The sequence below is a fragment of the Balaenoptera borealis genome, assembly GCF_965194805.1.
Source record: "Balaenoptera borealis genome assembly, chromosome: 7".
In the NCBI taxonomy this organism is placed as follows: Eukaryota; Metazoa; Chordata; class Mammalia; order Artiodactyla; family Balaenopteridae; genus Balaenoptera; species Balaenoptera borealis.
Genome location: NC_138864.1, coordinates 67,056,940 through 67,071,390, shown reverse-complemented (window position 1 = coordinate 67,071,390; position 14,451 = coordinate 67,056,940). Strand labels below are relative to the sequence as shown.

General features: G+C 35.9%; 1 pseudogene across 1 annotated transcript; it reads left to right on the top strand.

Annotated features, from left to right (window-relative positions):
* Positions 1-989: 989 nt before the first annotated feature.
* LOC309632669 (large ribosomal subunit protein uL6 pseudogene) lies at positions 990-13,477 on the top strand (annotated as a pseudogene). Its single transcript has 3 exons — positions 990-1,187; positions 3,575-3,628; positions 4,813-13,477. The product of its transcript is annotated as a large ribosomal subunit protein uL6 pseudogene (transcript).
* Positions 13,478-14,451: the final 974 nt, after the last annotated feature.

Genomic DNA, 14,451 nt, shown 5'->3' with positions numbered 1-14,451 from the left:
ACTCTGTATGACAGATTCTAGGTCCATCCACCTCATTACAAATAACTCAATTTCGTTTCTTTTTATGGCCAAGTCATATTCCATTGTATATACGTGCCACATCTTCTTTATCCATTCATCTGTTGAGCAGCCGTTCTTTACTCTGTCCAGGTTCTCTTTTCACACCAAGCCACTGACTGATTTATTGCTGCATTTGTTTTCAGAATAACCTTGTGAAACCAATTCTGTGGTTTGCTTTTATTAGTCTTTTCATTTCATGAATTATCTGTTGTCTAGTTAGAATGGCAGTTGGGTGAGTAGGGCTTTTGGTTTTTTGTCATTGTTTTTAGAACTTGAAGTTCAGGGGACTGTCTACCTCTTAACAAGTATTTGTGAAGTCACTGTAAAAGAAGCATGCGGTAGTGGAGAGAAGACCATACTAGAAGTAAGGGAGCCCAAGCCCTGATGCCAGTACTGCTAAACATTGATTCATCTGTTTATTCATTCATTCATTCTGTGCTTTTCTCACACCTGAAATTGGGAGATCTTGGGTCTTACCAGTTAAGTTAGTTACTAAATTACTAGTTAAATTAGTTAGATATACTCAACAGCATGCTGATCTAATGGGAGTTGTCAACAATGAAAATAATGATTAGAGTTTAGAGGTGTAAGTGCTATAATACACAGAATGCTTTAAAGTAGTCTCTGAAGTTCTTTGCTCCAAGTAAAATATTGGACCTATCTGTTTCGTTTATGAACATAATAGGAGAAAAATATGAGATTAGTATGTAAACTAAAATAGTATACATATGACCGTGTACATGTAGTTCAGTTGGGTAATACTGAAAGCATGTTAAATAAACAGTCATTTTCATTTTGGAGACTATATTAGTCAAGGTTCTCCAGAGAAACAGAGCCAATAGTAAATATAGATATAGATGTAATAGAGATAAAAGGAGATTTATTATAGGAATTGGATCACATAGTTAAGGAGGCCAAGAGGTCCCAGGATGTGCTGTCTGCAAACAGGAGACCCAGGAAAGGCAGTGGTGGAATTCAGTCTGAGTCTGAAAGCCTTAGAATTGGGAGACCAATGGTGTAAGTACTGGTCTGAGTCAGAAAGTCAGAATCAGGAGGGCAAGAGAAGATGGATGTCTCAGATCAACCAGAGAGAGAGGAAGTTCACCCTTCCTCCACCTTTTTGTCCTGTATGGGCCTCCAATGGGATTGGCTGATGCCTTTCCACATTGGGGAGGGACATCTGCTTTGTTCAGTTCAATTCAAATGCTAATCTCTTCTAGAAACTCCCTCATTGAAACATCCAGAAATAATGTTTTACCAACTATCAGTGCATCCCTTAGTTCAATCAAATTGACACAAAAAATTAAGCATCACAGAGACAGAGGGGAAAAAAGGGCATCAAAACGTTACGTAAAAAAATTTAGAGATAAACCTTGGTGTATTACATTTGAAGTTTTAAATAACTTCTACCATGTGATGCAGTAATTTCTCTTCGGTACATCTAGGCCAAGAACTCTCTCTTGCCCTCCCCATGTTCATTTACGGTGCTTCATTCAACAAATATTTATTTACTGGTCCCAAATTATATACCAGAAACTGTTCTAGATTCTGGGGATAAAATAGAAAACCATTAAAACAAACTTATCCTCAAGTATATCCAATATTGTAATGGGACGTATTCTGAGGCGGGAACAAACAAATAAAAATTAAACTTTTTAGCATACCAGCTGGTAATGGTGGAAAAAGAATAAAGCAGGAAAAGAGAATGGGGCATGTTGAGAGGAGGGTGATGGTAATTTCTTAGGGAGGAAAGGCTTCCTTGAAAATGTGACATTTGATCAGGGACCTAAGGAATGTGGAAAGTGAGCTTTGCAGTTCCATGGGTTCTCAGACAGGACATAGAAAGGATGGATGCCCTCATGCATGTGGCAAGTTCAAGGACCAGCAGAAAGATCAATGTGGCTGGATCACAGGGAGCAAAATTTAGGAAACATATTGTTTAGAAGTTTGTATGCCATACTAAGAATTTTGGCTTTTCCTGTGAGTGAAATGGGGAGCACAAGCAGTTTTGAGTAGATGTATCATGTGCTTTGATTTTCATTTCAAAAGGATCACTGTGGCCCTTGTGTTGAGAATAGATATTAGGAAAGAAAGATGAGTCAGAGAGACAAACGAGAATAGGTGTTGGAAAACTACAGCCCATAGATCACATCTGGCCAGCTTCCTGTTTTAGTATATAGTTTTATTGGAACACAGCTACATTCATTAAATTGCATACTGTAGATGGCTGCTTTCACATTGTGGCAGAGGTAAGTAGCTGCAACAGGACCTTATGGCCTGCAGTAACTAAAACACTCACTATCTGATCCTTGTGGGTAAAAGTGCACACTCCTGAACCAGAAGGTTATTATGGTAATCTGAGTGAGTGATAGTGATAGCTTGTATTAGGATAGGAGTAATGGAAATAATGAAAAATGTTCAGACACTGCCTGCATTTTGAAGGTAGAAAGGAAAGAGTGTGCTGACAGAGGAAAAGTATAAGAGGCAAAAAGAATAATCAAATCATGAATGACTTTTTTTTTTTTTTTTTGGCCTGAGAAATGGGAAAGAGAGTATTGATATACTGATTGATTTTAGGAAGATTGATTTTATTGATTTTTAGAAAGATTGTGGGAAGGGCAGGTTTGGAGGTACGGATCATGAGTTTAGTCTTTGAAATTCTTACATCCAACAGGTATATCTTACTAGAAAGTTGTACATCTAAGTGTAGAGTTCAGAGGGGTCTGAGCTGGTGATATAAATTTGAAAGTTTTCAGCATAAAAAATTCATGGGTGAGATCACAGGGCAGTGACTGATGGTATAAAATCAAGAGGTTTTAAGAGTAGAACTGAGGCTCGAGCTTTTCCAGTGTTTGGAGGTCGTGAGATACTGTAAACCCAGCAAAACTGAATGAGAAGGAGCAGCTATAAAAATTGGGCGAGAAAGAAGAGCACATGAAAACCTGGGTGCTGAGTGAAGAGAGTATATTAAGGAGACCATCCTCAGCCTTATTAGTACTGCTGGTCTTTTAGATAAGATGAGGATGGAGCATTTATTATTGGCTTAAAATATGGAGGTAGTGATAACCTTGAGGGAAGTTTTGATGGCATATGGGGTGGAATGCTAATTGGACAGGATTCAAGAGAATGGAAAGAAAGGAACTGAAGACAGCTTATAAAGAAAACTTTTAGATGTTTTCCTCTAAAGGAGAGCAGATAAGGTAGAAAAAGGATGTGGTATTGAGAATTTTTTTTCTGATTTTTTTAAGATGGGATAAACAGAAGAATGCTTGTATGCTCTTGGAATAATTTAGTCGAGGGAAAGGTATAATGTCCAAGACAAAAATTCCTGGAGCAATGTGTTTGAGCAGGTGTACAAGTGGAAGAAATGTCCTTCAATGAAAACACAGGCTGTTCATTCAAAGTAACAGAAGGGAAGACAGAATGTATAGCCACAGATACAAATAGGTGACTTGATTGTAACAGCTTGGAATTTCTGTTTGCTTCTTTTTCTCTTTTCTTTTCTTTTTTTTAGCATAGGAAGCAAGATCAACAAGCTGAGGGGAAAAATAGAGAAGAGGTATTGGAGGTATGAGAGGAGAGTGAAGGAGTAGAGGCTATCTAAACATCCTGTAAGAGAGGGTCAAGTGAATAGACTTGGGGGGGGGGGTGTGTACAGCAGAGCTGCTGCAGAATACCAAGGACTGAGATTCAAAACAAATAAAAAGTTATGATAATAATGTAAAATGAAAAATATCCTAAACATCCAACAAAAGGATAATAGATAAATGATGGCTTAGAACTTTCAGTAAATGGACCATTGTGCAACTATTAAAATAATTTTGTAATATGCTTAGTAACATGGAAAAATCCCTTCAAACAATGTTTGAGGAAAGCTCTTTATGTTCTAGACTGTTATTATGAGAATTTGACAAGTGGCATAGATAGTAAGACTCCAAAGACACATTGCTGGGAAGTGATGGCATGGATTACACTTCAGGTCTATCTGATTTTAACTGATTACCACACAGCTTAAATTTACATTTTATTTTAAGTACCTATCCCACATGGTTAATTGAAGTTTAACCTTTATTTTTTTTAACCTCCAAATTAAAAAAAAAACAACTATTACATAGATATGTATCCCCAATCTTCTACTTGAATAATTGTTTCTACAGAAATATATAACTTTTAATGTAACTAATATCATTTATATCTAACATTCCAAGTCATCACTCTGAACTGCATTTTTGTGAAAACTATTTCTGTCATTCAACACATAGCCTTACCTTTGTCAACACTTTCATCAGCCAGCTCTTTGTCTTTTGTAGATTTAACTATTCTGACGAAGTCTTCATGTAAATCACCAACATCTTTAACATGCTCATTTATTCTTTGAAAATAGTATATAAAATGATAGAATTACAGGAGATCCTTTGAATGCAAGAAGCCTTGTACAACTAAATAGAATAAATTTTAGGCATAGGTGAATCAAGAAACAAAACCCAAATATAGTGTGGGTCACTCCTCTGTGATGATTTCTTTAGCAAAAATAGTTTTAAGTTTCAGATTTTATTCTCAAAAGACTTTCAGGTTTTCTACACACATATTACTCATCATAACAAATGGCACTTAGATGATCTTACCTAGTCCTATGACCATAAATAATATTTACCTCCATGCTGATGACTCCCAAATTTGTATCTTTTGTCCAGATCTCTTCTATAAGCTTCAGTCACATATATTCAGCTGTCTTCCTGATGTCTTCCCTAGGGTAATTCAAACATAATACATTCAAAACAGATCACTTACGATTTTTGCTACCTCTACTGTGAGAACGAAGATGATTCTCATCAGACTGTTGACATTCCAGAAAATGTTGACATCACTCTGAAAGGACGCACAGTTATTTTCAAGGACCCCAGAGGAACTCTGTGGAGGAACTTCAGTCACATCAATGTAGAATTCAGTCTCCTTGGAGTGAAGAGACCCCAGCATTGACAAATAGTAGGGAAATAGAAAGGAAGTGGTTACTGTTCACACTATCTATAGTCATGCATAGAACATGATCAAGGGTGTCACACTGGGCTCCTGTTACAAGGTGAGGTTTGTGCCACTTGCCCATCAACCTCATTATGTAGAATGGGTCTCTTGTTGAAATTAGAAATTTCTTGGTTGAAAACTACATCTGCAGGGTTTGCATGAGACAAGGCGTTCTTTGTTCACTATCTTGAGTCCAGAATGATGAGTTAATTCTTGAAGGAAACGGCACTAAACATGTATCAAATTTAGCTATTTTGACTCAGCAAGCCAGAACAGTTATAAATGAGAATATCAGAAAATTTGGAGATGGTGTCTATGTTTCTGAAAAAGGAAAAGTTCAGCAGGCTGATGAATAAAGTTTAAGAGTTGTCTAGCTATGGAAACAATAAGATGCCTGATGACTCCTAAGACCTTCTTGTGATATTTTAAAGATGCAATAAAAGCCTCTATTGAAAAAACAACAACAAAAAACCCAGATCATCTGATTACCCTCTCTATCCACAAGCTGTCGTCTGTTTTTACAATGGAACCATCACTTGCTCAAGCCAAGAATCATCCTTAATTCGTCTATCTCTATAAACTGTATTTGCTCAATTTCAAGTTTGTTAGTTCTACCTCTGAAATACATGTCTGTTCAATCCACTCTTCTTTGCCTCCCCTCCCCTCTCTAGTCCAAGCCCCAATCATCTCTAGCCTGTATTACTATTAGTATTCTAATTAGTCTGAGGACTTTCTCATTTCTTCCTTCTAAGTTCTCCACAAAACAAATATTTTTGAAAAACCATTCAGATCACATCACTTCCCTACTTAAAACCTCTTAATGGTTTTCTGTTGTGCTCAAATAAAATTGAAACTCCTTATCCTGATCTGTAAGATACTGCATGCTTTAACTCTTGTCTGGATTTTTACCCATTGTGCTCCCCCTAGCTTTTTCTTCAGTTGCATTGTTCTTTGTCTTCTTTGAAGACATGGAGCCTTTCTAGCCTTAGATCCTCATATCCACTCTCACCTCTATCTGGACCACTTTCCCATGGCTCTTCTTATTCTTTAGGTCTCAGATGAAATGCCACACCCTGAGAGGTGTTTCTTGTCCATCCTATCTGGAATAGATTTCCCCCTTTGAACTTCTCTTTTTTCTGTCAAAACATCTGCTTACTTCTCCTACAGAACCTACTATAACCTTTGAGTATTTTGCTTATCCATATATTTCATTGCTTATTTTGTGTCTCGCCAATTTATAGTTTGTCACTGAAACCCCAGTGTCTGTCACATATCAGATTCTTAATAAATAATTTTTGAATAAATGAGTGAATATGCTATTTTCACTCCTTGCAGAAGCTATAGTTCACTTTCATAGTTTGAGTCCATTAGTTACCACGTGTGTAGTCAATTGATATTTAGATTACAGGTGATAATTGCCTTCTTAACACTTCCCTATTTTCTACTATGAGCATGAAAAGATCTGTTTTAAGCAATTTCTAGAGCCCTTTGGTATATCACACTTCTAAATCTTTGTCTTCTTTTGCCCCAGATAATTCCAGTGGATATTTATAAGAAACCCATTTAGCTGGATACCCCCAGCTGTTTCTCATTTTCACTCAGGTTCTTACCTCTGGGTAAATGTTTCCCTATTTTAACCACCTCTGAATAATTTTAATATCACATAAATCAAAATACAAATTTACAAAGCAAAAGAGGTTTCTTTATCCTCCTTCCACCATTTGCACAGGCTGTCTACATAAATTTGCTGAAGGTAGTAAAGATAAGACAAAAAATAAGTTGGAATCAGGGGGAAAAGGGTTTAATCCAAAAAACTCATCTCAGGTGACTGAAATCACAGCATGAGTCAGTGCATTTATTAAGATGCTGCCTAGCCAACTGAGATAGGTCATATTTTTATATCATCAACCATGCCTTCGGCAAATAAACATGACCATAGGCTACTCAATTTTAATTTTAGAGATGCCGTTTTCAAACTTTCAGTGATCTTTACCACAGATTCCAGAATCCCACAGAAAGGCATAATCAGAAATCGTATCATGTCATATCTCCAACTTCTGAAATAGAAGTCATTAAAATTGTCTTTGGAGATTTAGTGAATTTATGCATAAAACCTCTACTTGGTTATCCTTTTGTGTCATAGAGAGCACTAGCAGTGTTTCCTTTCAGATTCTCCCCTAGAGTCTGGTGGGCCAAGTGGACAGGGTCAGAGTCTGCTGATGCTGGTCAGTATACTGGCCCGTATTACCTCATGGAACACTTCCCCAGAGTTAGAAACATGGTTAATTTTCTATCTCATTTAACCTTCTTTTATCCATCAACAGGCCCTAAAGGACCTATAGAACTTGTAGTTGTCACAAATCTATATCAGCTATATCTATATCTTAGCCACAGGAAAGGGAACAACAAATTGTAAGGTCAGGTATGTATTATAAAAATGAAAGTAGCTATTCCCATTGCCAGAGGGGAGCTGGCTCTACAAAGACAGAAAGTAGAGGATAAAACAATCCTTTTACTCCTCCCCTCCTCTCTTGTTCAGTCCACAACATCATAATTCCAGCAATAGAAACAACCAGATAAATTTTCAGGAGTTCTGAACAAGGGTGTTTGTTTCTCACTTTCTTACCTACATATTAGAAAAAAATTCAAGTTTCCCTTAGAGGGAATGCCAATGTAACATGTGGCCACCCAGGTGGTATGTTAGGCAGTAACATGACCAGTTGGAAAAGGGCAAAAGCATACTTGCAATTTTCTGCAGGACTTTCTAGTTTTCCTTTAAGCCTAGAGAAGGAGGAAGCAGATATCTGGGATGTGATCTGGCTTAGCACCCCACAACGAAGTCTATCCAGTTGGGTAAAATAGTCCCAGAAAATGGGGAGGAAAGGGAGCAGTTATGCCTCTGCAGTATCCACAATGCTGTGAGACTGAAGAGAGGGTGCCCAGGTGGGTATCTGAAGACCGCTGAATGTATCACATGGCAAAATAGTAGTCTCCCTAGTCAGACTAGGTAAGAGCGCTATTAGCCTGACAAATCAGGAAACAAGTCATAGGTTTTATTTGCTATAGATGTCAGCAGCTGATGGCAGCTGGGCATTAGGGCAAGAGATACTACACTGGAACCCAAGGTATTTCACAAGAACCTACATACAAGGAAACTGAAGTCAGAGTAGTGGATATTATCATGTCAGCAGAGTATGTAGTATGAGAAAATTGAATCATAAGACAGAACTCTGAATTTTGAATCAAGGGCACCAAAAGAAAAGAGTAATCTGAATAAGGAGTGTTCAAATGTGTTGACTGCTACCAACTAATGATTAAAAATCTCCATTGAACTTGAAATTTGAAAGTCATTAGTGACCATAATAGAAACAGATTGTGTGAAGAGGAGAAGACTCAAAGACAGAGTGGAGGAGCTGGTAAGTGAGAGAGTAAAGGGTGGATGAGGAAATAGAGGCAGCAGCTGTAGTCCTTTCAATAAATTTGACAATGAATAGGAGAGAAATCAGGTAATCTTAGAGAAGAAAGTGTGGAGTAAGACAATGTTGTTTTTTGTTTGTTAAATCATTTGTTTTAAGGAAGAATACTGAGCATATTTCATTGTCTAGGGAAGGAAGCAGAACACAGGGAGAGGAGGTAGCCCTTAAACATCTCATTGAATCCTTACAATTTACTGAGGTAGGATATGTTTCCCCCATATTGGGAATAGAGGCTGATTGATTTAAACTCCTCATTCTACCACTTATAAGCTATGTGACTTTTGGTCAGTTGTTTAGCCACTTGAGCCTCAGTATCCTTATTCATGAAATTTGATTGAGAATGATGATCCTTGGGGGAGAAAGTCTTCTTCATAGGGTTGTTATAAGTTAACGTCTATAAAATGTTTAGAATCCCATGGTGAGCAATATGTAAGTGTTTGTAAAATAAAATAAATCTCTGATTTTAAAGCACATATTCTTTCCGCTCCACCAGCCCAAACTACATATCAGTTTGCTGACTCCCCTCTTGGAAGTGATAATATATTTTCCCAGGGCAAAATAAGCAGTTATACTTCTTGTAATGCTATAATTCAAATAAATAGAATTTTGTGGACCATCAAAGAAAGTAATGACCATGCATCATAGTAGAACCTGGAATATATTTTCTTATAGAAGCAAAAACAAGTATCAAATATTTCTTGTGATATAGGTTGGAGATGGCTTGTTGATTAAAAACAGGAAATGGAAGAAAGATAACACCTTCCAGTGAGTTATCAGTGAAATGGGTTCTCCATTCCTATTTACCTGGTTCAGTTTAATTGCTTAATAACTGGAAATACACCTACAAACCACAGTAGAAGAGCATCTGAATATTCGAGTGAGAGGGCAGGGAAAATTGCCCTTCTGCCATGAAACTTTACACTGTAATCGTCACTGAATTGTAGGGACAGGAGGTGATTTCTGAGTAACTGAAATAATTTGAACTTGTATTAGAGTCTTGTTTTTGCTTGTTATCTTTGTTTGTTTGGACTGCTGACAACATATATTTTCCATAAAACCCAAAGATTCCACCTCCTCGGCCAAGTCTGTAAGTATTTTTTGCTATTCATGTTTTCCTTACCAGCTGAGTTCTTATATGCGGAAATACTTGGAAAATTAAAAAACATAAAACATAATATTTATTTTTATTGTACTGTTATTTTCTCTTTAAGAACTCTACTGGTCCAAGAGGTACTAATTTTACTATGAATTAATCTGAAAGTAGGAAACACCTTGGGATATTACCTAATCTTGGAAAATGACATGGTTTTCTGGCATCTGAAATATCTGTTCAGACTGCAGGTACTATAAGGGTCAAGAGAGAGAGAAGAGAAGCTGGTTAAGAAAGTAAGTAGAACTTTGAGTGAACTCAATGTTTTTATATTCTGGAAAATCTCTTAAATGCCTGACACATATTCAGTAACTCCTAGTAATAATTCCTGAATGATTGGATAGTACAGAGATGAGCAAACACACATCATTTTTTCACTGACATCCTGAATAGAATAATTTCATTAAAAATCCATAATATTTAAACTTTATACATCATTGCCCAAGAGTAAGAACACATTAATGACTTTAATGAATTAGTTTTGTTCATGAATTATTACCTGAAATATATATATTTCAAATTTCTGCATGTATGTGTTTAAACAAGATATAGTAAGTTCTTAACAGTTTAGTGTGTGAGTGTACTTGGTGTGAGTTAGGACAATCTTCTGTTTATGCTTCCAGTTTACTCTTCACCTTGTTCCATTCTCAAAAGTCTAAACTGTGGGGGGCTCATCAAAGCATTTCCTTACCCTCTGGTTTCTCCTTGGGTTTGGCCAACAGGCTGTACCAACAGGAGATCAAAGGGAGAGAGGAGACTGATATAGGGGTATTAATTCCCCTGGATGTCTCTCTGCCAGTTTGTGACCAGTGTCCCTTTTGGCTGTTACTTCCATTGAGAAGCCTTCTCCGTATAGCTCTCCTCTTTAGGTTCCAGTACTAGCTTGCTCCCATTGCTTCCTCCCATTAGACCTAGAGGGTACTACTTTTTCCCTGTTATAACTAGCCTCAGTGTATTACACTATTTATTAATGACCTTGGTCTACCCTTGGAAATAATCTCTTTATTAAAATCTCCTCAAATAACATTTGAATGATCCACCTGTTTCCTGACGGATCTGTTACACTATAGGAAATGGATTTCCCAGAGTACTTAGTTGTGGTGTAATAATCTTCGGTGCCAACATCATCTCTTGTCTGCTTTGTTGCAGTAGCTTCCTATTGTTCTTCCTGCTGCTTCTACTCTTGTTCCACTGAAGTCTATCTCCTACACAGCAACCAGAGTGATCTTGTTAATGTAAGAAAGATCAGATCATTTCTTTGCTCAAAGCTCTTTGAGGGCTTTAAATCTAAAAGTCCAAGACATCTCCATGGCCTCAGGACCCTAATAATCTTCCCCAATCCATGGCTTGCTTACCTCCCTTCTCTGATCTCCTCTACTAGTAACCTGCTCCCATATACCACTGCTCGAGACCTTTCATTGTTTCTTGAGCACACCAGCCACGCTTCCTATTAAGGATCAGCACATTTGGTATTCCTGCTGCCGTTAATGTTCTTCCTCATGGGTTCTGCACTCACCAATCAAAGTTTAGCTTCTAAATTGAGGCCTTTCTGTACACCCTGTTCAAATGAAACTCCATCTTGCCTTAGGCTTGCTTACACAGTATTTTTCTTTTTTTTTTCTCCAAAGTGCTTATCATGAACTAGCATACTTACTTTATGCCATGTCTTCATTAAAAAAAAAAAAAAATTACTTGCATAAAAACTGGTTTATTTCTGTTTACCCCTATACTCTGAATGCCTCAAACACGGCCTGGCACTTAGTAGAAACACACTATATATTGACTTAATGAATGAGTAGGTACATATTACTCACTGAAGGTCAGTCACATTTTATTCAGGTCACAGTGACTTTAGTTGCAATGTTAGTACTGATTTAATTAATTAAATCAATCATGTAAGAAATTATTAAAACAGTTCTATGCTAAAAATTTCGTTGCTCTCTGAGACATCTGTTTAATGTACACAAATAAATAAATTACACGTCTTAATTTACTCTTAAATCAATAGAATAATGTAAGTAAAGTGAATCAGTAGGCCTAAATTTTTGAACTAGCTGTGCTAGCAACTTATATTGCAAAACCTAAGGCAAAGTCACTTTAATTTCTGTGAACTCCAGTTTCCTTAGCTATAAAATTAGGCAAAAGATTAGATGATTCTTAGGGTCCATTATTCCCCTGAAATTCTAAGAGGTGGTGGTTATATAATATACCTTTTGAGAATATGTTTATATATTTTAAAATGTCAACTGAAATTATAGCGTAATCAATGCTAAGGATCACTAATAAGTGACAACTACAGGAATCACATATAACATTATCATTTGTCTTTCATCTTCTTTACTAACAATATATCACTATGTCTTTTTCTGGAGAATAACAATGGATTAAAATAATCAGGGGACTACTGACCACAGATAATCCATTGATTGGGACCGAAGTATAATTTTTTTTAATTGAAGTATAGTTGATTTACAATGTTGTGTTAGTTTCAAGTGTACAAAACTGATTCAGTTTTATATATATATATGTATATATTCTTTTCCAGACTCTTTTCCCTTATAAATTATTACAAGATATTGAGTATAGTTCCCTGTGCTATATAGTAGGTCCTTATTGTTTATCTATTTTATATATATTATTGTGTATGTTTTCATCCCAAACTCCTTATTTATTCCTCCCCCCACTTTCCCCTTTGGTAACCATAAATTTGTTTTCTATGTCTGTTCGTCTATTTCTGTTTTATGAATAAGTTCATTTGTATCATTTTTTTTAGATTCCACATATAAGCGATATTATACGATATTCATCTTCCTCTGTCTGGCTTACTTAGTATGATAATCTCTAGGTCCATCCATGTTGCTGTGAATGGCATTATTTCATCCTTTTATGGCTGAGTAATATTCCACTGCATTCTATACCACATCTTCTTTATTGGTTCATCTGTCAATGGACATTTAGGTTGCTTCCATGTCTTGGCTATTGTAAATAGTGCAGCAGTGAACACTGGGGTGCATTTATCTTTTCAAATTATAGTTTTCTCCGGATATATGCCCAGGAGTGGGATTGCTGGATCATATGGTAACTCTAGTATTATTTTAAGGACCCTCCATACTGTTCTCCATAGTGGCTGCACTAATTTGGGACCAAAGTATAATTTTGAGTTTACTGTTGTCACCAATATATTGAGAATATATCAAAATATATATGAAATATGTTATGACAGATGAGATGTGTCAGAATTTCAGATTATTCTACAGTATTTTCATCTTTGATATTCCTAGAAATGTATCCATCTCACAGATTTCCAAATCCAAGAAAAGATTTTAAATGGTCTCAAATGAGTACTTCAAATTGAAATGAACCTTTTATGTATGACATATTTTTAACCTTTAGGATTCAAACTGGACTCCTGAAAAATTTATGTAAAATTTGTAGAAGTTTCCAGATGATTCTCCTTATCTCTTTATATATCTGAAAATACAAAGTCACAAATTTTTAAATTTTTCTCAGTGTCTGCATTGTGCCTGCACAGCAAAAATCAGATGCTATTTTTCACTTTTGAATTTTCACCACCAGAAATGTCATTAATTTTAAATGATAAAATCCTGTTATACCTTGCATTGAGACGATCGTTTATGCTCTCAGACAAAATGTGCCATATAACCATAAGGTGGTATTATTGTTATTTGGAAATGAAATAGAATTTCTTATCCTTTCATAATAGGATGACAGACAAAAAACCTTGTGTACTGTAATTTTTTTCTCTGCAAATTTTGAGTGCAATTTTGAGAATGAATATTTCGTATATATATATATTTAAATTTTCTTTTAAATTACTGGAAAGTAAAACAAATAAATATACATAATTATTTATAAGCTTCTCTCAGGTAGATAGAAATCATGCTTTTCTTACATTTATTTATCTGCCTCAATTGCTTTCAATAAAATTGGAACTAAAATCATTAGTTATTAATATACCTGGCCCCATAAATGTGTTTTATCCCCCTATAAAATAATCTTCTCATCCTGTATCAATTCATCTTTATTATGATACTGAAACAAATTCTCAACTGAGTAAAGAATTCAGTGTCTGCTTGTCAGACATTTAGATAGTGGAAAATTCTCTTGTTCAGAAAACAAAGAACTCACAATTTCTAGGCTCTTAGAGCTTGATGATATTTGTTTCCATCATGCCATTTTACTTATTGTACAATACATAGGAGAATGCTTTCTACTGGCTTCAAACGTAGCCTTATAACAGGCATGGTTCAAAGAAAAGGCTCTATACATGTATCACAATTTCTTCCTTGCTGAGGCTGTTTCTTATACACTTAGGTGGTACATCCATCCTCATTAGGAATCACTCTTCCTTATGGACAGACTATTCTCAACAATCAGCGAAGCCAGTTCTTCTCTTGGATTTAAAATATCCTTGCAACATTCATTCTCACTGTTTTTCTTTTCTGTGGTCCCCAATTAACACCATCTTTTTTTTAAGCATAATATCGCCTACATTTATTTATGTCAGTATAATCTAACAGACTTTATGGGTAGGAGGAAGCAGACATTACAAAAGGCAACATTAAAGGAGGGCATTGCCAAGTACTGGATTTAAAAATAAGTAGAATTTCGAAAGAGCAGCTCTTAAAAAAGTATGTTTAATCATTGTTAGCAGCTTAGAGCAAAATTATTTTATACTCCTAGTCACCTACCATTTAATATTTATAAAGCACATTTCTACTT